Here is a 24,450-nt window from a genome sequence, read left to right as displayed (position 1 = left end):
TAATCTTCCATGGATATTCTCTTTGTAGTCTTGCCTATGCTTGCTGTTCTTGCCTTCTTCTGTTCCTCACCACAAGGTGTGTTTGCCATGGACTCCTTGATCCTGAACACTCACAGGATTATCTACTCCCCTAAATAATTATCTTTTTTCTAAAGTTTAACTGCTCTTCCCCATACAAGACTTAATTTCTTCCACCAAGGTGAAACAGTTCTGGCCACAACATTGTTTTCAGAATGATTAGTGTATTTTACTTTTTATTTCTGTTATCTTTGACACCAGGTTTTTTCATTTTATTTCCTTTCTGTATAAAAGTCATATTTGGTCCATGTATACTTAACTTCCTTGTAAGATTTGTATCTTCTTGTCTAGAGACCATCAAACTCCAAATAGTCATGCAAATGGAGACTTGGAAAATGACTCCCTTTTACTGGGGACCCTTAGATAGGCCTCTGAGAGAAATCTGACTGCCATTTTCCCAAAACAAAATCTCTTGTCAGCATGAAGCAGTTAGACCAGTCACCCTCCCTATCCTAACAACAGGCAGCTGTACCTCTTCAGAGGGGGGATTGATAGTGAAAGAAGACAAATTCCTAGGCAGACAGGGACAGGCCCCAGGTGAAACCTGACCTTCAAGCCAAAGACAGCCTGAAGTCTGAATATAGAGCTGTCAGTTCTGGGTGGAGTCTACAACCAGAGTGAGAACTTCCTTGATGCCTTTAAGTCAATCAAATGGTGCTTCCTCCAGGCCCACCCATGGATCAATTAGAACACAGCCCCCCATTCTGGGTCCATAAAAACCCCAGACTCAGCCTCACAGACAGCTACTTACTTTTGGGCCCCTTCTCACACAGAGGGCTACCCATTTTGGGTCCCCTCTAGTGTAGAGAGCTTTTCTGTCACTCAATAAAATTCTTCTCTGCCTTGCTCACTCTCCAGTATCCACATATCTCATTCTTCTTGGTCACGGACAAAAACCAAGAACCTACTGAACGATGGGTGCAAAAAGAGCTATAACACACACTCTTGCTCACTGAGCTATGGGAGTAAAAAATAAAAATTGCTGGGTGGCAGGAATGAATAAGCTGTACCTCACCCGCTGCAAACCACACCCCATTCACAGAACTACAGGTAGCAGGGAGAGTTGTAACACGTTACTGTCTGTCAAACTGTGGGTGGTGGGGAGAGCTGTAACAGCTCTCATGTTTGCCTAGCTGTGGGCACAAAGAAGTGAAGCAGTGAGGAACCATTCCCTCCTGGCTGGCTCACTGAACTACAAAAGGAGCAGCATTTCTTAGAGGTTCAGACCTCAGGACTCTCCAGGCAAGAGGTGTAACACCCCTTGGAACTCTGTGCTGATATCTCTGAGTTTTCAGGTGGCACCATGTTCCCCCCATCTAGACTCTGGTGCCCAATGTGAAAACCACCCACTACAAGCCTGGTCCAGCCAGAAGCTGGGCATGGAGTCCCTGATCAGACACAGGATGCAGGACAGGGCATGAGACAATTGCAGCCTGCTGGGCTGACTGGGTGGAGCAAGCCTGATGGTCCAAATGAGGCCCCAGGCAGAGGTCATGGTAGCCACAGAGATTTCTGACTGGTGAAGTGGCACTGAAGGAATCCTGTAACACTGGCAGTACAGGCATGAGCCATCACACCCTGCTGAATGTGGCAGTTTTTAGAGGAGCAGAAAAGAGAAAGGTTGTGAGTTGGATTTCCTAGGATGTAGAATCTGAGAAGGAGATACGTGGTCAGAAGTTTACTATGATATGCTTTTGGAATCAATTATCTGGAAAAAAAAAAGAAGAGAAGGAAACAAAAGTGGGAGAAGGTGAATCCAAGCTGAGAGGTAAGACAGTCTCACTGTGAGTCTATGAGATGCACTGCAAATGGAGCAGCCCTTTACAGATGTCCCAACTGGGCCTAGAAGGCCAGACCCTTATGTCTTCACTTCCATTATTGAGTATGGATTGCCCTGAGAAGGAGGAACAGCTTTGGGCTAGTTTTCTTTCTTCAGCTTAAGCAATCTCTGAATGGAGCTAAGATCTAAAGGCTGTTTGTCAGCAGCACTCACAGCATCTGGGAGAATAACTTCTAGGTTCCCACAAGGTGACACAATAAGTGTCCATCACAGGAAAGATGAAACGGTCAAATATTAAAACATTTCAAGTAGAAAGAACAGTACCTCAGGGCAGACTCAGGAGTAGAAATGAGAGAGACAATGAAAAAGAAAAATCTGTATGTAAAAAAGGTATTTGTAGCTACAATTAGGACAGATATATCTGGGCCAAATAAGAAAGAGCATTAAAATTCAGGCTCAGGTTTTCCAAATAATGTAGCAATACACTGGGAGTTCTATCTGGATTAGAGAGAAAAAAGCCATGCATAAAGAGAGTATGTATGGCAATGTTGTGTTATAGTTGGATGAAAGGAAAATATCTTGAGACAAGTAGAGTGTGGATGAAACTGATGGTTGCTTTTAGATATCTATTACTAGCATCTTCTCTTTCTTTAATAACTGGTCCCCTTTTTGAAAGAGGCTTTCCATGAAGAGAGAGGTGGTCAATGAGACAGAAGCATAAGCTAGGTGATGCTTTAGGGAAAGCTCTTTAAAGTGTGACTCACTTGCCTCTCCTTCTTTTTCCTTCTTGGAGCTCAAAGATGATGGCTAGAGTTCCAGGACACATTTTAGCCTATGGGGAAAAGACCAGAAAGAATTGCAAAGAGCTCTAATTGCATACTCTTGAGCCACTGAATTGATGCCAGCTGTCTTCTCCTTCCAGATTTGTCATTACATGTAAAAGATTATAATAAACCCTTAAGTGTTGAAGTCACCGTAGTTGAATCTCTACTACTTGCAGTGAAACACAGTTACTAATGATAGCCAATGGTCTGACAAGAAACAGGACTGTGATTAACCTATGCCTTTGGGCAAGAGCAAAGAAAACGTCTTTGTCCTCAGGGGGCTATAATTGAGTTAGGTAGATAAAATTTCTATAATAGTAAACATGATATAGTAATGTATAATTAAGCCCCTATTTAATTTCACACTACAGAAAATACATCATATAGGAGTTCAAAGGAGAGGAAACTCAGTGAGGGTTTGGTTAGTATAGAAGGTTTCATCATGAAAGGAGGACATGAGCTAACCCATAAGTAATGGATAGATTTGCATAGAGAAAGAAGATGTCAAGGAATTTAGAGAGAGTAAAACCATCAAGTTGCCAATTCATACTTTATACAACAGAGTATAATTGATTTTTTTAAAGTCAGGAATATAGTTGGGCAGTTCATATAACAGGAGAAAATGATAGGAGGCTGGCAAGTCTCACAGGAAAGACTGGATTTAATATGATGGAAAGTAGGGAGCTATTGAAAATGTATGCCATGCAAGTCACTTTGAAGATTTTGGGTAGAGCATGAAAGAAATTGGAGAAAAGCCTTTACCTGAAGAGATTAGCCAAAAGACCACGACAGTAATCGAGAAACAAGGTAGCAAGAGTCTGAATCACACTGTACAAGTGAAAAGAGATGAGAAGGCATGGATACAAGAGGTATTTCCAGATTTCAACTAGTGAGTAATCTTTACCAATGCTTAAAAAGATAAGACTGGAACCAGTCATGATCAGCATCTTACCACAAACTATTACTGTTTTGGGTAAAAGGCTCTAATGGCTCTCCAGTGAACCTTGAGGACTCCATAAACCCCTGAATAAATCCCTCCTAATAAGATGATATGCATCTCTAATGTTTAACATTTCTTTAGGCCCATCCATCAGATTTTATTGTTTTATTTATATAAAACTGTAATTTTCTTGGTAAATGGATCGCTTATTTTATTGTTTCTATTTTTATCAGTTTGTGGTTAAGAGCCCGGGCTCCAAAATTGGGTTTGAGTCCTGCCTTTTCTGAATATCAGTTCTATGATCACGGACAAATTGCTCAAACTCTGTATGCCTCAGTTTGCTCGTATAAAAAATGGAACAACACTTTTTCATTTGAGTATTTAATAAGTTGATGCATAAAAAGAATTTAAGGTGGAGTGTGGTAGCTCATGCCCGTAATCCCAACACTTTGGGAGGCTGAGGCGGGAGGATCACATGATCCCAGGAGGACAGGACTGCGCTAAATTGTGTTTGTGCCATTGCACTCCAGCCTGGGCAACAGAGTGACCTTGTTTAAAAAATAAAATAAAATAAAATGCTATAGAATACAAATGTTCAACAAACCTTAGTATTATCATTATTCTGAAATTAGCTGGTTTCTATTTGGTTCAGTAGGGGAAAAATGTGTTATTCAATAAATAGCACTAGTATGACAAACTATATGGAATAATATTGTTTATAATAAGAAAAGAGAAAGGAAAAAAAGTCTCTTATTTCATCGTTGAAACTGTGTTTTTTGCTTAGTGAGGTGTGGTGGCACATGCCTGCTCCCAGCTACTTGGGAGGCTGAAATCAGAGGATCACTTGAGCCCTGGAGGTCGAGGCTGCAGTGAGTGAGTCAAGAGTATGCCACTGCACTCCAGTCTGGGCAACGTAGTGAGATCCTATTTCAAAAAATAAAAAATTTAAAAAATTCAAAAAAAAAAAAAAACTGTTTTCTACTTCATGCGTTCATTCTTCCAGGTTTAATGGCCTTGTTCTTTCAGGATTCTCTCTGTGTCTTTGCTTGTGCTGGCCACCTCAAAGCCACGAGGGTTGCTTGGGCTCACCACTGCACGAAGGTTCAGGATATTCAACATTGAGATGTGGGAACATGGAGGGTGGACATCTCCCAATACTCCCTAACTATCTGTGCCCATTTTCTAGTCACTCATCCTTTCTCAGTCTTAATTTACCCTTCTGAAAAATGTGGGTCCAAATTCATGCAGAATGTATCTCACTACCACAAAGTTCAGAGGAACAGATATATTTGCGTGCTTTACAAAGTTTAAAGCACTGTTCAAATGGACTTTGTTTTCATCACTAACATCTTCACCTCTATTGTCTACCCTTCACATACAGCAGAGTACACTTACAACAAAATCACTTCCATTCTCACAGTTTATTTAACAAAGCCTACTGTGGTCGGGGATAGGAGGCAATGGGAAGTAGCAATATGTGTGCAGGAACGCCATCTCTGTCTGAATTCCCTGAGTGCACAGTCATCTGTTCTCTGATGAACTTCTTGATAGGCTGCGTCTGTCCTTCCAAGTATGTTGTTTCTTCAGCATCGGAGGCCTTCTGTTAGAGTCAGACTTTCATGGAAACTTTCCATTTCTTTTTTGTTGTCATTATTTTTTAACTTTTATTTTGGGTTTGGGGTACATGTGAAGGTTTAGTACATAGAAAAACGTGTCACAGAGGCTTCTTGTACACATTATTTCATCAACCAGGTGTTCAGCCCACTACCCAATAGTTACCTTTTCTGCTACTCTCCCCTTCAGGTAAACCCTAGTGTCTGTTGTTTCCTTCTTTGTGTTACATGAGTTCTCATCACTTAGCACTCACTTATAAGTGAGAACATGTGGTATTTGGTTTTCTGTTTCCATTTCATTTTCAGAAAAATTAAATCTCTCCACCAAACACCTGGACAGAGGTTTCTCCAGTACCTTGTACCAGTGCTGCATTTTGGGCAAAAGATCAAAAGATATTTTCCAGATAAGGACACAGATTTCTGGCCTCACTTGGCCCCTGTAAATGCCTGAGGCCTTCTCACTGGCCAGGAATTTTGAGGACGGTTTTCTCATGGGGTCACTAATCCCCATCACACTTGGGCCTCAAGCTTCTCCAGTAAACTTTCTGCTGACATTTTCTCAACCTCATGCTGGTGGATGTTCCCTGATGTGGTAGACCCTTTCTTTTGAGCTCTGTGAAATTCCAAATCTACTCTAAATAGCTCCTCTGCTTCCCAAGAAGCTCCCTCTACCTCCCAACTTTAACTCAACTTGCCTCCCTCCACAGGACACTACTGCCCCCTGAATGACAACTAAGTTTGGCTTATTTCTATCTATGAAGAGACTTTTATTGGTTTCAGCTGTGTCACACATTACAGGCTCACATGTCACTTTCTTTGCTTATATGAAGGTGGTGGTGACTTTTTCTTTGATCTTTCTGCTACAAAGACCAATGATCAATTGTATCTCTAGACAAGATGGAAAAATGTAATAATAAGAATACAGGAAAGAGAATTATCATATCAACATTGTAAGTTTCTATGGCAAATGTCTAAGAACAATCAGTACATAATAAAATATTTTACTGTGTAGCAACAGTACTTGATAGAGATTTTTTCCCACACATTTTCTCATTCATAAACTTAAAACTGTGAGAAGAAGGGCAGCTGTTAGTTATTACTTTTTTAAAAAGGAGATTGTAACTCAGAATGCTAATTGACATTCCTGTGGTTACTTGGTGAGAAATAAACCCTCTGTTACGCGTCAATCATCTGACACTTGTTCAGTGCCTCTGTATACAGCTACAGGGTTTTAAAACATTAATTTTAATCATGTACATATCATATGAATATGGGATTTAAAAAAATGCATGTAGTTTTATCATGTTATTAATTCATTATTTGTACTTTAAGAAAATGATCTTGCACCAATTCTCTCTCATCTTACACTTAAGTAAAATGACCTTCTAAGAATGGCTTTCTGTACAGCCGAGCCCTCTGAGCTGTCAAGCCTAGATGCTTGTTTCCCATTTAATGGAGAGGGCTTGCATGGGTGAAATGGTTTTATCCGAATGTAAACCCTTGCCATCAATAAGTAACTGGCCTGAAGGCACAAAGTGACAGAGTAACACTTTCAAAATTAATTTCCTTAACTGACATTGCTGCTCTTTGGAGACTGGTCTCCTCTATGGGACATTGCTCCAGAAGCAAAAGTGAACATTTTTCAATATACAATTGTAGCTAGATTTCTTTAATCTCATGGGATGAAGTAAATCTGTGTAAATGTTGCAGTTCTGTGGCTGAATCAACACAGTTTCAGAGAGGCCTATATTTTTGCAAAGATAAAGAAAAAATAATTAACAACAACAAAAAAAATAGCAGACCAAATCACCTATCAGAAGATAAGCCTAAGGGAACTCATATTTTTTGAGGGTCCACAAAAATTATTTTGTCCTTATGCTCACAGTAACCTTTTGAAGCTGGCTATTATTCTTCCCATTTTAAGATTAAAACCTGAGGCTCAAGAATTAAGTGGCTTGAACCAGGCCATGGAAATTGAAAGTGACGGAATTATGTTCAACTCTGAATGCTGGGTTTTTCCCAATTTTCTGCATAGTTTCATGAAAAGTGTACATAGTGTCATCTTCTCCAGAGCCATCATGGGCATCAGAAGGCAAATATCTCATTTTCTCTGGGTAGCATACAACCAACTCTAATTCCTAATTTTAAACAGCTTTACAATTTTAATTATAATATTTTAGACCAGTCATTGTTTTTTGTCTGTCTTAAAAGGCTGACCTATCTTGTCAATGAGCCACATGTACTTTCTTTATTTTTTGCTTATATTTTTTAGGATACATTCTATAAACAACATTCTAATTTAGCAAGGAAAGTCTACTTTGAATTTATACTTGTTGCCAATTTATGTTGTAATATTACTGACAGTGTCACTTAATTTGCCTAGTTGCCTATGGTCTAAATGTAGGTAATTTACAAACCTTTAACAATTTTCAGCTTTGCTAAATGGTACAGAGAACTGCAATTACACTTAAAATGCACTGGTGCTCTATATGTCAGTAAAAAGCACCTACAAAGACATAATTATAATGTAATTGCCCACAAGTTCATGAAGTAAACATACATTATTAGAAGGCACTCGTCTGTTCAATTTAAGTAACATTACAGCTAACATATTGCATAAATAGGGAACCATTTTGTGACTAGTTACTGTAATAAAAGGAGTTTAAATTAAAATGTGGTGCCTAAGTATATGTATTCTTAAGATCATTTTGGATATGTTATTGAATATCCAGTGACTTGCTTTTAACCTTTAAAAATGCATTTTAAATATTAAATTCATTTTACGGAAATATTTACAATAAATATATGTGTCAGATCTGATTGAAAATAGGTGCTACAGGAAAGCTTTTTAAAAAAGTTTTAATCCTGGGAGGAGATGCAGATTCATATTTTACATACATTTAGAAATATGATGCACATATAGGGAGATGGCCAATTATGATCTTATGCTATGCAGAACACATAAATCAGTAACTTGAAACCACAAAAACATTTTTACACTTTGACTGTCTTATGATACGTATATCACTCCCAGACTTCAAAATTTCATCTATCACATAAAATATGATTACTTATACCAAAGAATTCAAGCCATAAATTTTCAGAGGAAACAGGGTGTACAGCAGAGGTCCTATAACTCAATTTGCCTCAATACTTTTTCCATGACTCTTTGACTGGGTGCTCTTGATTTGAAATACTATAGAGGAAATGGGTGGTGGAGGTGACAGCTGGGGAAGGAGAGGACCACAGATTTGAAGCTTGATATTTTAGTAATATCTGTATTTGTAATTTAATATTTTTTATCCTGAAGCTTCTCAAAGACTTAGCAAACTCTTTCTCAATAGTATCTTTGGCACACTTCTATCCCTGAGTTGAGCATAAGAACAGGTGAGGAAATAAGATGCTTTGTCCAGGTACATAGGATAGTTAGTTTTTAGTCAGAACAAAAGAAAACAAACAACATAAACTTTGGCAAAGTGTTAAAGGCTTTCTCAATAAGTGAGGTCTACAGTGTTGCAAGATAAAGGCCCTATTTCCAAATTTTCTCCTCCATCTTCATTTTCCGAAAGATTAAGTCAATTCCTGTGAAATAGCACCAGTCAGAACAAGAACTCTTCCACTTAGGTTAATTAGAGAAAATAAGCAGATACTTCTATGTAGACACAATTTTTCTGCAATTTCTCTACTCACTTGTTTTTATTCATAAATAGATGACTCAGGCACAATAGTTGAGTATTATTAAAATATGTAGGAATTTGAATATCAGTACTGTCTTACATACTAGAGTTCGGACCTGCAGATTTGTGCCAATATTTTGTCAGCTTTGCATGGGCCAAAAGTCATTCTCATCTTCAACAAGATATAATAAAAATAAATGTAATCCAGGAGAATTTAAAGGGATATTTAAAAAATCATTCTGACTAAGAATACAAGAAAATAATCGTTCTTGAATTTGTTGTGAATAAACTGATAAACTTACCCCTTGGTCCAAAGTAGTGACGGAAATTTTGAGAGCTTTCTCTCTACCGGTAGAAATGTAGACAAAAGCTATCATGAGAAGTATCACCCTAAATATACATTTTTATTAGTTTCTCAATGTTGTATGGTTTAAATAGGAAATTTGAACTTTGAGTAACTTCTAAAAACTTCCATTCCCTCTCATATTTCTCCAGCACCCTCTTTCCTAGATGTCTGCCTTCACCTGGATCCAACCCTTTTGATGATCCATTTCCAGCCGTTGCATTCTGTATTTACATATGGAGAGGTAAGAATGCCGTAATACTCTACCTAGATCAAACGACTCATCATTTTTCTGATTTTTGCAGCCACCAGGATCCTACCCAGAGTTATGACTAATGCCCACTAGATGGCTCTGAACATGGCTTATCTCTTGATCTAGGCTACTCAGCTAGTTCAAGTCACAGGCAAATTAGTGTATGCTTGGCATTATGATAGTCTCACTATGCAAACAGTCTATCTTCTGGTTGGGCATTTGAGTTTTGTTTCTACTTGTGATGTCTCTGCCTTACAACCATCTTTTCCATGAAGAAGACAGAATGGTAACTCTCAGAGCTTGCCACCATTTTGTGTAATTCCTATAGGACGAGTATGCACTGGGGAAAGGGAAAGAAGGAAACAGGTTTTTCACTTCTGTAATGCAATTGCAACTTCTTTTTTTGTCTAGTTAACATTTAGAATAAACATTACAGTGAAAGCTTACAGCAGCTGCCTTTGTGGAATAATTTCTAGACTTCTAGGAGGAATTTTTGTTTCTATAAATACCTTGTATGTGTGAGCATATAGAATGCAAAGTCTCAGTAAGACCTGAAAATCTACAGATAGAGATTCCTTTGATTGTCTTAAGGAGTGATCGTTTTTAAGGTACAAATGGTCATAAGAGATGTAAGACTTTAAGTCTAATTAAAGGAATAGGGGGCAAAATTGAAGTTTCAACTCAAAAGTCAATATGACAGATATTGGATTCCAAATTGGGTTTTAAAAGAAAGCCTATATAAAGATTTTACAGGGAAGATTTGCCTTGTAGATGCAAGGAATACATGAGAATTTTGCATACTCCAAAAGGAACAAAGAATGCATATACTACTACTTTGGATCATTTTCAAAAGGAGGACCTAAAGGTTGCAATATGAAGCTGAAGGTGAATTTGGATCCTAGGGTTTGCAGAATGATTTGCAATGGGCCACTGAGTATAGAACAGTCCCCATCTGGAGTCAGAGAAATTTAATGAGAGTGATCCTATTGTTAGGAACCTCAAAAGAACCCTTAAATACCCACTGAGGGTTGACTTTTAACCATCTGTCAGACCCATAGAGTGGAAAACCACCCAGCCTTATAAGAAAAGCTCTGTCTCTCACCTTTTCTCCCTCTCCTATACATGAACCTAAAATCATCTGACATAACAGTGATCAAATGAAGAAGTTGTTATAAAAAAGGAAATAAATTGAATCATAATTCTTGTATGATGGTGCAGGCAAACACTAACTACAGGTTTTAGCTTATGTAAAGAAAATGCAAGGTTTAACTTTGGAAGAAAATTGAAGTATTGAGTAATACCTTCTACTAGATACTAATTATTAGACTAAGTTTGTATATGATAGTGAGAACAAAATTCATGAAATCTTACTGTTTCTATCTGGGGAGAGATATATTAATCTCAATGAAAAATATTTATAAAATATGAAAATAAACTTTTACTTCAATATGTGACAAATTTTGTTTGTTCAATATATGTATATAACAACTAGTTATCTCTTTGTGTGAATAGGTTTTTCCCAAATATTCCCAAGTTGGTTAGTTCTAAGGTTGGTGGAGAATAAGGAGGGAGCATGGGAATGAGTTAGAGAAAGTTAGGGAGGCAGCTTACGAAGGGAGAAGAAATAGCAAAGAACATCTTATGGGCCAAAACAGAAGGAGCAGCAAGGGTAAAAGTAGCAAAGGAAGATGGGATAATTGGAACAACAATCTTTCCTTTGAGATTACTGATGGTATAAATGTGTGAATGGAAAAAAAGAAGTGAAATGAACCAGCAGCTTGAAATTCGTTATGGGGTTAAATTTGAGCTTCCTACATAGTATATAAAAGCCACAACACTCAGATAAAAATTATCTTTCACTGGAAAGACTTATCAAGTTGAAAACTAAACTACTTCTTGATTTAAGCACACTATGATGTCACATTTGATTCTGCAGTAAATTCCCAAGTGGCTAATTCTTATACTGGCTGTGAAATTCATAGAAAATGAGCCATATAGAATTTTATCCACCAGAAAAAGGTTAGAATCTGCCTCAGGGCATTATTTCATGGACATCATGTTTATACATGTTGTGATTCTTAGAAGGCCAACAACATTTTCATTGGGAATACTAAATACAAAAGAGTCTGGCAGATTGTGTACATAAGTAAAGAAAAATGAATTTCTACTTGTTATTTTGACAAATGCTTTTATTTACCCTATAAAAATGCAATAGTATGTAAATTAGAATATCTTTGCTAAAAATCTATTGCAGAACCATGTAACCCTCCCAAAAGAGTCAACAGTGAAAGCTCCTTGAGGCTGTAGGTAATGACTGTTATTCCAGTGCTTTGGGAGGCCAAGGTGTGAGGACTGCTTGAAGCCAGGAAGTCAAGACCAGGCTGGGCAACATTGCAAGACTCCATCTTTACAAAAAATGAAATTATTAACTAGGTGTGGGGTGTGTTTTGCAGCTGCAGCTACTCAGGAGGCTCAAATGGGAAGTATCTCTTGAGTCCAGGAGCTTGAGGGTGCAGTAAGCTAGGATCTTGCATTGCTTTCCCACCTGGGCAACAGAGCAGTTGTTGTCTCTGGGGGAAAAAAAAGAAAGCTCATTGAGAGCAAGGACTATCTTTCTTTTTTCTTTTAATTGCTTTCTAAAGATATACCAGACATATGGTAAAATGTTCATATTTAAATAATAGTCTTTGACAAGTTTTATCATATGTATACACCCATAAAACCAATACCACTATCAAAATAATTAACTTATCTCTCATCCCCCCAAAATTGTCTCTTGTCCTTTGGTAATTTCTCCCATCCACCCTTCCATGCCCCCATGACACACAGGCAGCAACTGATTGGCTTTCTGTTACTATAAATTAGTTTGCATTTTTAAGATTTTTATATAAGTGGAACTGCTGTGGGTGCAACTCGCTGGGGCTGGTGTCATGGTTAATAAAGGAACTTACCAAGACAGTTGTAGACCAGGGGTCTCTCAACCTCTGCTCATCATTTAGATAACCTGGAAGTGAAAACTTGGTGAAAAAGTGTTTGAATTTAATGAGGCACAGAATGTGGAACCAGTTTTAGAGAAAATATTATACCTTAATTATGTACAATACTCCTTTTATAAATTTCCTTCCATGAATTTTCTCATTACTTACACAGACCATCTATGACATGCTTGGATTTTCTGACTTGTCCTAAACATCTCTCTTTCTTAAACAATTGTCATTTTACTTTAGGGCAAGAACTTACCATACAAGGATCCTTTGTCATGTAAAATATCTTTGTTATAACCTTCCTTTCTAAAAATAGTTCTTTACCTTTATAATCTTCTTTATGTCTCTCTTATTTCCTGGTTTCTTTTACCTTGTTTTTATATATAACTTTAAAATAACCTTTGAATTAGACAAAAATTATCTTCCTTTTGTTAGGAAGTTAAAGTTTGTATTGCATGTTGCTGTGTGATTCTTGTGAAGGGGAAGCAAATAAAATTATATACATACTGTAGAAGTTATCCCCCATCAAAACATTGCTCAGATTTATTGCTAGGCTTGTCTGAATAAGTGCAGGCTATTTTAATCCCTTGAGGTAGGACTATCTAGGTTGAAGTTATTCATTAAAGATTTAGGTAGCTTTCCCATGAGAAATAGGGCTATTAGAAGGAAAGATGAATTCAGATGTTGGTAAATATTAAGCAGGCACCCATCTTGGAAGGCATATTTTTGCCCCAAATGTGTGTGGGGTACTTAGACATTCTTCCACCAGGAACTGGTGGGAGAATGGTATTTGGTTCTTTAAGTAATATAAAGGGGTGTGAATTTTTTCTTTTAGAGGAAGAGTACCATTTGCCTCCATTATTAGACAGAATTTGGAGGATAGTTACTCAGAGAAGGTAATTAGTACAGAGTAGGCATCTCTTGAGACCAAAGGAAAATTTATAATCTTACTTGTTGCCTCTCGTATTACCCTTGGCTTTCTCACGTTGATGACAATGTTTGATTTGGAAGCCAGTAGAGCAGAAAGCCCCGTCAGCTCAAGGCCATCAGGGATTGGGATTCTGTCTCAGGGAGCCTTTGGTTCTCAGGGCAGTTCCGTTTCCAGTGGCTGAGCTTGTGGCAGATAAGGCTAGCTGTGCAGGGCTTTTTCCCATTTGTCCCATTGGTACAGTTTGCCTTCCAGTGTCTTTCTGAACCTGTGGCAGTTACCTGGATGAGTGCCCTTGGGGAAAGCTGGAGCGAGCTGGACATTTGTAAAGCAGCCAGCAATTGAACCTGCCTCTGGCCCTTTCATTTTTCTTTCTCCTTAGCCCTGTCAATTTTTCTCAAGGCTTCTAACTGAAGGAAAAGTCCACTGAGCAACTTTGAGATGCACTTTCCAAAGAGACATCTCACCTGTTGGAAAGGACCTTACTCTAGATGAGCAGAGGCTGAGAGACCCCTGGTCAGTCCAAGTACAAAATATGCTGGGTGCTCAATCCAGGTATGAGGGGAAAAGTCTGAGGGAAGACTCATCATCCTCATGCTGTTTGGAATCACCTGGTTTAAGACACCCAGAGCAGGATGGCTGCCTGTCTTTATGGGAGAGTTAGAGTGAGAAAGGGGTGTTCTGAGTCCCCCAAAATGTGTGTAGGTTTGCCCAGATTAAGCTTTCACTGCCAATTGCACTACACCTAGGGACTGGGGACTTTTGACCAGAAAGAATAGGAGAGAGCCTTTCTCCCTTCCAGTCAAGGCAGCCAAATTTTTTCACCCCCTGGCCTTCAGGTTACACTAGCAAGTGGCCCTGGCCAGTTGCCAACAATTGCTAAAGGGGTACTAGAGTTTGTCTACTGAAAAACTAAAAATGAAAGCAAATTCTGAACTCTCACTCAATGCAGCAGTGGTTGTCAGACATCTTTCCACCGGGGCCTTCTGGTCCACCAAGGAGTGGCCTGTACCTTTATTTGTCTTCAGGTTTGGATGCTGTCCACTTAAAGGCTGGAGTTGGAGGAGACCAAAGTGGGGAAGAGGTCCCCCAGCAGGCCACGAAAATGTTACCAATGCTACTAGCTGGGCCTGGTCTCATCAGTGGTAAAAAATTCACGAGGTCAGTTTTAGGTAAAGAAAGACAGATTTATTAGAGAAAGTATGAAAATATGTTGCAAGGGTGATATGGTTAGGCTTTGTGTCCTTACGTAAATCTCATCTTGAATTATAATCTCTGGGTGTTAAGGAAGACACCCAAACCCCCTGACTAAATCATGGGGGTAATTTGCCCATGCTGTTCTTGTGATAGTGAGTGAGTTCTCACAAGATCTGATGGTTTCATAAGCATCTGGCATTCCCCCTGCTCACTATTCTCTCCCCTGCCACGATGTGAAGAAGGTGCTTGCTTTCCCTTCATCTTCTGCCATGATTGTAAGTTTCCTGATGCCTCCCCAGCCATGTGGAACTGTGAATCAATTAAACCTCTTTCCTTTATACGTTACCCAGTCTCAGTTATTTCTTTATAGCAATGTGAGAACAGACTAATACACAGAGTGCAATAGACAGCACAGCAGAGAAGGACCCGTCTGCCAAGAGGTGGGGGCTGGAGGAAAATTTTATAGGGTTGTGCTGGAGGAGGCTAATGTGGAACAAGTTTGTGCTGCTGGGGCTATGTGCAGAGCAAAGTGGTTGTGCCAGTTGTTTGTGATTAGCCAATTCTCAGAACAACTGTTCATTGTTCTTCCCCATTTGGGGCTTTCCCCAACCTGGGACCCTCCTCCACCTGGGACCCTTTCCTCACTGTTGCTTACTTATCAGGATTCCACAGGAACCGAACAGTATTTCCTGTTTTTAATTATTTTGAAACTCATCCATGTTGATGATATCAACAGTTCATTCCTTTTTATTACTATAAAATATTTCACTGCATGGATAAGCCCCAACTTGTTTATCCTTTCACCTGTATTTTTGTTGTTATTGTTGTTGTTTTCCTTTTAGAGACAAAATCCCTCTCTGTCACGCAAGCTGGAGTGCAATGGTGTGATCATAGCTCATTATTGCCTCAAACTCCTAAGTTCCAGTGATTTTCCCACCTCAGCCTTCCAAATAGCCTCACACCACATTGTCACCTACCAAGCTCTTTTACCTGTTGGTGGACACTTCTTTTTTCCCAGTGTGTGGTTACTCCAGAAAAAGCTGATGCGAATATTCATGTACAAGTCTTTGTATTTACACATGTTTTCATTGGGTAGGAGGTAAATACATGTGAATGGAATGGTTGGGTCATATAGCAGATGTATGTTTAAACTTTTAAGAAATTTCCAAGATGTGGTTGGCACATAGTGGTTGTGCCATTTTATATGCCTGTTAGCAGTGAATGAGAGTTCCAGTTTCTCCACACTTACACCAATACATGGTGTGATTATACCTTTAATTTTAAACATGCTGGTGAATGTATATGTAATGTTATTTTATTGAGGTGCTAACATAGTGACACAAGTGGAAAATTCCATACGTGACCTCATGCACACAAGCTTTGTTTTATGCAAAAAATTATTTAAAATATTGTATAAAATTGCACTCTAGCTATGTGTATAAGATGTATATGAAACAAATGTGTTTTGTCAGGTGCAGTGGCTCATGCCTCTAATGCCAGCATTTTGAGAGGCCAAGAGGAAAAGGTTGCTTGAGGGCAGGAGTTTGAGACCAGCCTCGTCAACATAGTGAGACTCTGTCTCTACAAATAATGATGATGATAATAATAATAATAATAATAATAATAATAATAATAATAAATTGTCTAGGCATGATAGCAGATGCCTGTAATCCTGGATACTCAGGAGGCTGAGGTTGTACAATTGAACTCCAGTCTAGGTAACAGAGTAAAGCTCTATCTCTAAGAAAAATAAATAAGTAAATAATAAAAATAAATGTATTTCACATTTAGACTTGGGTCTCATCTAAGGCACCTTATTATGCATACGCAAATATCCAAAATCTGAAAACACTTTAAATGCAAAATGTTTTTGGTCCCAAGTATTTCAGATAAGAGATACTCAACTTGTATTCTGTTTTCTTCTCCTAGATGTTTTACAATTTTAGATTATACATTTAGGTCAGGTCTGTTAGTAATTTTGAGTTAAACTTTCCATATTATATAAAACATGAATTTGAGTTCTATTTTTATTTATGGAAATTCGATTGTTTCAGCTTAGTTAAAAGATAATCCTTTCTCTACTGAATTGCTTTTGCACCACCAATTGACCTTGCATGCGTGGGGATACTTTTGGACTCTCTCTTTTGTTCCGTTTATATATTCGTCTACTTTAATGTTGACATAAAAGCTTAATTCCTGTAGCTTTATAACAAGCCTCAAAATCAGGTAGTGTTAATACTTCAACTTTACTTTTTTTTAAACAGCTGCTTTGCCTATTCTAATTTTTTCCACTCATATATGAATGTTAGTATCAACTTGTCAAGTTCTTCAAGATATTCATGCTGGGATTTTTCATTGATATTGTATTAAATCTAGATATGGAAAAATTAACTTAACTACTGAGTATTCTGCTTCATAAACATAACTTTTCATTTATTTAATCTATCTTTAATTACAATTAGGAATAATTTGTGGCTTTTAGTAAACATAGGTTTGTTGAGGTTTTTGTTAGATTTATTCCTATTTTGTTTGTTTGTTTGTTTGTTTGAGATGGAGTCTCACTCTGTCACCCAGGGTGGAGTGCAGTGGGGCGATCTCGGCTCACTGCAAGCGCCACCTCCTGGGTTCACGCCATTCTCCTGCCTCGGCCTCCCAAGTAGCTGAGACTACAGGCGCCCACCACTACGCATGGCTAATTATTTGTATTTTTAGTAGAGATGGGGTTTCACCGAGTCAGCCAGGATGGTCTTGATCTCCTGACCTGATGATCCACCCACTTTGGCCTCCCAAAGTGCTAAGATTACAGGCGTGAGCCCTGCGCCTGGCCATATTCCTGAGTATTTTTTGATGCCATTGTAAATGACATATTCTTTCTATCTCAACTTTTGTTGGTAGTATGGGGAAGTTAAATTAATTTTTATATCTGTCTTGTATCTTTTAACCTTGCTATACTAACTTATTACTTCCAGTAACTTTTATTACAGATTCGATTAGAGTTTCTACACAGATGATCATACAATATATGAATAATGACAGTTTTGTTCTTTGTATTCCAACCTGGGTGCTTTTTATTTTTTTCTTGACTTATTGCCATGGGTCAAGTACAATTGTAAAGAAAATGGGTAAAATTGGACATACTTGACTTGTTCTTTATTTTAGGTAAAAAGCATTTGACCTTTCACCATTAAGTATAATGTTAAATGTAGGTTTTTGTGTAGATTTTCTTTATCAGGTTGAGGAATTTTCTTTCTGATATAGTTTGGATGTTTGTCCTCTCAAAATCTCATGTTGAAATGTGATCCTCAATGTTGGAGGTGAGGCCTACTGGAAATGGTGTGGGCCATGGGGGCAGATTCCAAATAGATGACTTGGTGCCATCCCCTGGGTGATGGGTGAATAATCACTCTATTAGTTCACACAAGAACTAGTTGTTGAAAAGAGGCTGGCACCTCCTTTTCTCTCTCATGCCCTCTCTCTTTCAGTGTGATACTCCTGCTCTCTCTTCACTTTCCACCATGAATGATAGCTTCCTGAGGCCTCGCCAGACACTGAGAAGATGCTGGTTTCATGCTTGTATAGCCTGCAGAACCATGAGCCAACAAACAAACAAACAAACAAAAAATAACACTTTACTTTATAAGTTACTCAGTCTCAGATATTCCTTTATAGCAATGGAAATTGGACTAATATAGAAAATTGGTACCAGGAGTTTGGTATGGCTATAAAGATACTTGAAAATATGGAAGCAACTTCAGAACTAGGTAACGGCAGAGGTTGGAAGAGTTTGAATGGCTCAGAAGAAAATAGGAAGATGAGAGAAAGTTTGAAACTTCTTAGAGGCTGGTTAAATGGTTATGTCCAAAATGCTGATAGAAATATGGACAATGAAGGCTAGGCTTCTGTAGTCTCAGATGGAAATGAGGAAGTTATTGGAAAATGAAGTAAAAGTTACCTTGTTATGCCTTAGCAAAAAGCTTGGCTACATTGTATTCATGCCCTAGAGATTTGCGGAAAGTTGAACTTAAGATTGACGACCTAGAGTATCTGGTGGAATAAATTTCTAAGCAACAAAGTGTTCAAGAGATAATGTGGTTGTTTCTAACAGCCCTCAACAGATATGAGACCAAAGGAATGACTTAAGTTGGAACATATAATTAAAAGAGAAGCAGTGCATAGCAATTTAAAACAATTGCAGCCATCCTATGTGCAGAGAAGGACAAAGGCATCATCAGCAGAGGAATACAAATGGGCTGCGGAACCAAGACCTTCCAGAGAAACTTGCATGACTGAAAGGAAGCCAGGCGCTAATATCCAAGCCAAAGGAGAAAAGTCTTCAAAGACATTTCAGAAGCCTCTGGGACAATCCCTGCCATCATGGGCCCAGAGACTTAGGAAGAAAGAATAGGCCGGCCTTAGGATGCCACTGGCCTGTACTACTTCAAGAATCTGCTCCCTGCATCTGGACTGCCCCAGCTCCAGCTGTGGCTCAAAGGGCTTAAAGTATAGCTTGGACTGCCACTTTGGAGAGCTCAAGCCACCATAAGCCTTGGTGGCTTCCATGTAGTATTAAGCCTGCAGGTGCACAGAATGCAAGAGTAAAGGAGGCTTGACAGCTTCCACATCGATTTCAGAAGATGTTTGGGAAAGCCTAGGTGCCTAAGGAGAAGCTTGCCATAGGAGTGGAGACCTAACAAAGAGCTTGTACTAGAACCGTGCTGAGGGGAAATGTGAGGCTGGAGCCTCCTCACAGAGACCTCAGTAGGGCACTGCCTAGTGGAGCTGTGGGAATGGGGCTGTCGCCTTCCAGACCCTAGAATGGTAGAGACACCTACAACTTGCACCCTTAGCCTAGAAACAATGTGATTCCAATCCTTGAGAGTAGCCACATGAGTTGCACCCAGAAGAGAAATGGATGTGAAGCTGCTCAAAGTCTTGGGAGCCCAGCTCTGGCACCAGTGTGCCCAGGATGCAGAGCATGGAGATAAGGATTATGCCGAAGCTTTAAGATTTAATGTCTTCCCTGCTGGGTTTTGGACTTGTGTGGGGTTTATTTCCCCTTTCTTTTGGCTGATTTCTTCCTTTTGGAATGGGAATGTTTACCCCATGCCTGTACTACCATTGTATCTCAGAAGTAAATAACTTAGGTTTGATTTTACATGTTCATAGTTGAGGACTCATAGTTCCTTGAGTCTCAAATGAGGCTTTGGACTTTGGGCTTCTGAGTTGATACCAGAATGAGTTTAGACTTTTGGGAACTATGAGGAAGGAATAATTACATTTTGCAATGTGAGAACATGAGATTTGAGGGACCAGGGACAGAATAGTATAGTTTGGATGTTTGTCTCTTCTAAATCTCAGGTTGAAATGTGATCCCCAATGTTGGAGATGGGGGCTAGTGGAAGGGGTTTGAGTCATGAGAGTGGATTCCTCATGAATGGCTTGGTGCCATCCCTGTGAATTCTCTCTCTATTACTTCACAGAAGAACTAATTGTTTAAAAGAGCCTGGTACCTCAACCTCTCTCTCTTGCCCCCTCTCTTGCTGTGTGAAATTCCTCCTTCCCCTTCACCTCCCACCATGAGAAATAGCTTCCTGAGGCTTCATTAGACACCACGCAGATTCAGGTTTCATGCTTGACAACCTGCAGAATCATGAGCCAAATAAACCTCTTTTCTCTGTAAATTGCCCAGTCTCAGGTATTCCTTTATAGCAATGCAAAATGAACTACTACATCTTTAATTTTTGCTTTGCTGGAAGTCTTTATTTTATATCAAATAATTTCTGTGTGCCTATTAAGATGGTTATATGGTTTTCTTATGGTTTTGTCTGTTAATATAGTGAAATATATTGATTGAATTTTTAATCTTCAACCATTTCTTGAATAAATCCCAGTTGGTGTGGTATAGTAACTCTTTTATACATTGTTGAATTCCATTTCCTTGTATTAATTATAAAATATTTTGATGGTTAAATAAATGCTATAAAGAAAACATATATAATAAATTTAAAGAAGCATGTAAAATAATATTAGTATGAAATGCATGTATTAGAAAAGAGAAATGTTGTAAGTACACTAAACACCTATCTAAAGTGGTTAGAAAATAATCACAAAATAAAGCCAAAGTAATGTGGAGTAAGAAAATGGAGACAAATGCAGAAATTAATAAAATGTTTAAGACTAAAATAAAAAAAAAAGATTTTAAAATCTCTATCAATAAAGGATATTTGTAAGTACTTTTTTCCATATAAATGTTTTCTAGTTCTAGTGTCAGAGAAATGTCAGTCTCATAAAATGAGTAGGGAAATGTTCCTTCCTCTTCAATTTTCTAGAAGAGTTGTGCATAATTGATGTTATTTCTTCCTTAAATGTTTGGAAAACTTTCCAGTGAATCCATCTGGTCCTGGAGTTTTCTTTGTAAACAGGTTTAACTGTAATCAATTTCTAAAATTTTAAAAACTGATATAAGGCTATCAAGTTATTTACTTTTTGAGTGATCCTTGATAGTTTTATAGCTTCTCTTTCAAGGAAGGCATTTATTTAATCTAAATTGTCAAACTTATTGGCTAAGGTTGTTCATAATATTCTCTTATTATCATTTTAATATCTTTAGAATCTTTGATAATGTCTCCACTTTCATTCTTGATATTGTTAATTTGCGTCTTCTCTCTTTTTTGGGGATGCAGACTAGTTGGAGGATTGATAAATTTTATTATCTAAGAAAAGCAGTTTTTTGTTTTATTTATTATCTCCATTGATTGTCTGTTATCAATTTCATTGATTTCTTCTTTGATCTATATTTTTCATTTCTTGTGCTTTTTTTTTCTATTTTTTCTGATCTGATCTTTTCTATTTTGCAAGGTAGAAGTTGAGGTTATTGATTTGAGAGATTTCTTATTTTGATAATAGGTGTTTAGTACTATAAATCTACATTTAGCTTCACTGCAATATTTTGATATACTGTGTTTTCATTTTAATTCAGTTCAACATTTTTCTAATTTTTTGGTTGTGTAATTTATTTTAAAGTATGCTCTTTAGTTTCTACATATTTGGGAGTTTTTCCAGATATCTTCCTATTACTGATGTATAATTTAGTTCCATTCAGAAGGAGAGCATACTTCGTACAACTTAAATCTACCTTGGGAAATGTTTCATATGTATTTAAAAGATATATTAGTGTTTTGGGGATAGGAGGGGAGTGTTTTGATTAGAGTCAATTAAGTTAAGCTGATCGATAGTGTTTTTCATGTTTTCTGTATCCTACATAATTTTCTGTCTATTTACTTCATGTATCTGGAGCTCCACTATTAGATGCATTAACGTTTTGGATTGTTATGTCCTCGTGAAGAATTGATCCTTTTGTCATTATGAAAGTTTCTCTTTATCCCTGGTAATATTATTTGCTCTAAAATGTACTTGTTTGATCTTAATATAATTACTCTAGTTTTATTTTCATTACTTTTAGCAGGGTATATCTTTTAGCATCTTTTTAATTTATAATTTATTTGTGTTTAGTGTTTAGAGTAACTTTCTTATAGGCAATACATAGCTGTATCTTGCTCTTTTAACATAATCTGTAATGCGGAGATTATTGATAAAATTACTATTTTCTTTTCATGCTATGTGTTCTTTAATTTTCTACCTTTGTTGAGGGAGCTTCCTTTTATTATTTTATGATTCCCATATATGTCTTTCATTGGTTCATTAGCTATAACTTTGTTATTTAGTAGCAATTTTAGGGTTTTTAGTACATATCTTTAAATTATTATGGTACATTTTCTAGTGATATGATACCATTTTATGTATTATATGAGAACTTTGCAACAGTATTTCTCCATTTCTTCCCTTGTAGACTTTGCACTACTGTAATAAGTACTGCTTCTACATATAAGTCTGGAAAAACTTTATTATGTTTTCCTTAAAGTTATCCTTTAAAATATATATATATGTATTTGAGACAGGGCCTTGCTCTATTGCCCAGGATGGAGTGCAATGATGCCATCACAGCTCACTGCAGCCTCAACCTCCCAGGATTCTCCTACCTCAGCCTCCCAAGTAGCTAGGACTACATGAAAAAGTCACCAAACCAGGTAACTTTTGTAGTTTTTATAGAGACAGATTTCACTGTGTTGCCCTGGCTGGTCTCCAACTTCCGGGCTCAAGTGATCTGAGAGCCTTGGGCTCCCAAAGTGCTGGGATTACAGACATAAGCCACTGAGCCCAGCCACTTGCCACTTAAAGTTATCTTTAAAATAATTTAAATAATGATAAAAAGTATTTATATTTACCCATGTAGTTACCATTTTGGCACTCTCAGTTTCTGTTTTTTTGTTTGTTTTCATTTGTTTGTTTTGAGACATGGTCTCACTCTGTCACTGTCTGATACCCAGGCTAAAGTGCAGAGGTGTAATCATAACTTACTGCCTCAGCCTCTGGAATATCTGGGATTACAGGAGTGTGCCACCATGCCTGGCTTATTTATTTATTTATATATTTTTGTAGAGACAGAGTGTCACTATGTTGCCAAGGCTGGTCTGGAACGTCTGGGCTCAAGCGATCCTCCCACCTCAGCCTCTCAAAGTGCTGGGATTTACAAAGTTGAGCTACCATGCCCAGCCTGATTCATATTTCTATCTGGTATGATTTTCCTTGTGCCTAACATATTTCCTTTAACATTTCTTGTAGTGCAGGTTTTCTGGAGAGGGTCTCTTTCAGCTTTAGTAACTCTTATAGAATCTTTATCTCAGCTTGGTGTAGTCTGTTTCATTTTTTGATATGCAATATTTACCAAAGATTGTTTTAAACAACTTTGGGCATTTGACAATGACATTTTAAAATATTCAAAATATTTTTTATTGGGGTAATAAATATAACATAAAATTTCCTATCTTAGCTATTTTTAAGTTAAATTTGAATTAATTGAATTAACAATGTTATACAACTATCACCACTGTTTATTTCCATTTTTTTTTTTTTTTTTACCAAAGCAAATGGAAACCTTTTACCCATTAAGCAGTAACTCTCCAAGCCTCCTCTTCTCAGCCTCTGGTAATCTTTAATCTACTTCTAACTGTATGAATTTTTCTATTCTAGATATTTCATATAAATGGAACTAAATAATATTTGTTCTTTTGTGTCTGACTTATTTCACTCATCAGAATGTTTTCAAGTTTCATCCATGTTATAGCATGTACCAGAATTCTACTCATTTTTATGACTGAATAATATTCCATGGCATGTATATTACACATTTTGTTGAGCCATTCATTTGTTCAAGGAGACTTGGGTTGTTTTCACATTTTGGCTGTGTTGAATAATGCTGCTATTAACATTGCTGCACAAGTATCTGTTTGAGTCCCCGTTTCCAATTATATTACAATTATAATATTTTCCAATTATTTGGATTGTATACCCACGAGCGGAATATCTGGGTCTTGGTAAATATGTTTAACTATTTGAGAAATCACTAAACTCAACTTTATTTTTGAAATATAGTTTAACTAGGCAAAGATTCTAAATCCACAATTTTGTTTTCTTTGTGTTTTTCCTTTCTGCAGGTTAAAGATGTTTCTTCATTGTTTTCTGCCTTACATTGTTGCAAGTTAAAACAATGTAAGACAGAAAACAATGGAAAAGCATCTACTGTCATATCTGTCTTTGTTCCTTTGTATATCATGTGTCTTTTTACTCTCTGCTTTTAAAATTTTCTTGTTATTGCTAGTTTTAAGCAATTTGGTTATAATGTAGTTTCTTATAGTTTTCTTCTTGTTTCTTGTATTTAATGTTCATTGGTCTTTTTGGACTTATGTGTTTATAGTTTTCATCAAATTTGGAAA

Source organism: Rhinopithecus bieti, unplaced genomic scaffold (assembly GCF_001698545.2).
Source record: "Rhinopithecus bieti isolate Rb0 unplaced genomic scaffold, ASM169854v2 scaffold_4698, whole genome shotgun sequence".
In the NCBI taxonomy this organism is placed as follows: domain Eukaryota; kingdom Metazoa; phylum Chordata; class Mammalia; order Primates; family Cercopithecidae; genus Rhinopithecus; species Rhinopithecus bieti.
This window is presented reverse-complemented; position numbering follows the sequence as displayed.